Consider the following 2689-nt stretch of genomic DNA (forward strand, 5'->3'; position numbering starts at 1 on the left):
TATATATATATATTATCTATTTATATATAAGTAAAAATTATAGTAACTCGCGTGGTAATGTGATTATGTGTCTTCTTTTGCATAGATTTGATTCATGTTCGAATCCAACATTTAACATCTATTTTTTCCAATTAATTTTAATTAGTTAATTTCTAGCGAACTCGGGTCAAACACGAACAATAATATTTAAATTGAGTCGAACACGAACACAATGTTCACGAGTCAATTTTAAATACGAGCAATTTCGAACGAGCCGAACACAAGTCATGTCTGATCTCACTCAAGCTCAACTTATTTACAGCCCTAACTATAAATGATAGTTTAATCTATACTTAACCTCGCTAAAAAATAGCCATGCAAAAGAGAGAAAGCCCGACATTCTCCGTACAACATTTGAAATGTCAAATGAAGAATAAAGAATAGTGCACTCACCACACTACTTTCAAGTAACAACATAAGATCTAAATCTATCCCATCTCACTCAAAAATAATAATAATATAATTGAATAGGAGTTGAAATTCACTCGTTTATATTCGTATTAATAAATAAAGAATAACATGTTTGTGATATCATAATCATTCAACCAACCAAAATATAATGTCAGCTTAGCCTCTTAATTAAGAAAGATGTTTTCGTTGGGTAATGTGGAGACCCAGTCAACTGAAATTTACTTAGCCTCTTAATTAAGAATCTCACCTAACGCTCACCTACTTTCTCACCTATCACTCACCTACCACATCCCTACCTACCGCTCACCCACCTCCCACCTACCGCTTTCATGGTTTATATAAATAGTCTCTTTTGGCTTAGAGGAGAAGCCAAGCCAAGCAAGGTCAAGTCAAGTCTTTTTGAGAGCTAAGAGAAATAGAGGAAGAGAGAGAATAAAAAACGTCGATGAGCTCGACGGTGTAATTCCTAAAAGAACTAAAATTCTCTGCAGCTCATTGGATGTAGGCAAATTTGTCGAACCACGTAAATCTGTGTGGCGCTCTGGTGTTTTTTCTGTTGTGCAATTTTTCTCGTTTCATTTTTCTTTTTTTTTTGTCGTTGTTTTTCACAACAATTGATATCAGAGATTGGATTATAATCTAAGGAAGAACGATGGGCGGAGACGAAGTGATGACATCGGAGATCGAGAAGTTAAATGACACAGATTTTGTTTACTGGAGGATGCAGATAGAAGACTACATATATGAGAAAAAACTTCATCTTCTGTTACTCGGAAAACAACCAAAAAAGATGGACGAGGCGGAATAGAATTTGTTGGATCGACAGGTTATAGGGGTTATACGATTAACCCCATCAAGATCGGTTGCCCATAATATCATCAAGGAGAGAACTACTACAGATCTCATGATGGTTTTATCATGTATGTATGAAAAGTCATCGACGAATAACAATGTGCTTCTGATGAAAAAGTTATTCAACTTGAAGATGACGGAGGACATGTCTGTTGTTCAACACTATCACAAATCAGTTGTCATTTGTTGAAATTTATTTTGATGATGAGATAACAACCAAAAAAGATGGACGAGGCGGAATAGAATTTGTTGGATCGACAGGTTATAGGGGTTATACGATTAACCCCATCAAGATCGGTTGCCCATAATATCATCAAGGAGAGAACTACTACAGATCTCATGATGGTTTTATCATGTATGTATGAAAAGTCATCGACGAATAACAATGTGCTTCTGATGAAAAAGTTATTCAACTTGAAGATGACGGAGGACATGTCTGTTGTTCAACACTATCACAAATCAGTTGTCATTTGTTGAAATTTATTTTGATGATGAGATACGTGCGCTGATATTGTTTGTTTCATTGTCAAATAGCTGAGAAGCCATGATGATAGCAGTTAGTAGCTCTGCAGGTAAATCTAAGTTGAAATATGATGATAATCGTGATTTGATTTTGGCTGAAGAGGGGCGCATGAAGGATTCTGGCGAGCCTCGTATTCAAGTTCAGCGCTAAATGTTGATTCCAGAGGGAGATCACATGACAAGAACTCAAACAGAGGAAGATCAAAATCAATGTCTGGTCAGCAACCTGCTAAAATTGTGGCAAGGCTAGTCACATAAAAAGGAATTACAAGAATCCTAAAAAGAAGGGGAATGATGATGTCAATGCTATAATTGAAGAAATACAGGATGTGTTATTGCTGACAGTTCACAGTTCTGTTGATGATTGGATATTGGATTCAGGGGCTTCCTTCCATACATCTTCTCGTCGGGAGTTAATGCAAAATTATGTTGCAGATAACTTTGGGAAGATATATCTGGTGATGGAAAAGCTCTGGATGTGGTAGGGGTGAGACATTGTTGTTGCACTCCCTACCAAGAGCAAATGGACTTTGTAAATGGTCAAACACGATTCTGAGTTGAAGAAAAACCTCATCTATGTTGGGCAGCTCAACGATGGTGGTCATTCGGTAGTGTTCTCAGATAACAACTGGAAGATTGCCAAAGGAGCATTATTACTGGCTCGGGGTAAGAAAACTGACACACTATATATGACTACAACTTTACTCAGGTGTGGACACATGAGTCAGAAGTGCATTATGGGGAAGCAGAAGAATATCATTTTCCTGAAAAGTGGTAGAGCGCCAAGGGCAGGAAAATCAAACCTTGTACAGATAGATTGTGGAGAACCACAGAGTTATGAAGAAATCTTGCAAGATGAGAATTC

The sequence above is a fragment of the Phalaenopsis equestris genome, unplaced genomic scaffold (genome assembly GCF_001263595.1).
Source record: "Phalaenopsis equestris unplaced genomic scaffold, ASM126359v1 Scaffold000002, whole genome shotgun sequence".
NCBI lineage: Eukaryota > Viridiplantae > Streptophyta > Magnoliopsida > Asparagales > Orchidaceae > Phalaenopsis > Phalaenopsis equestris.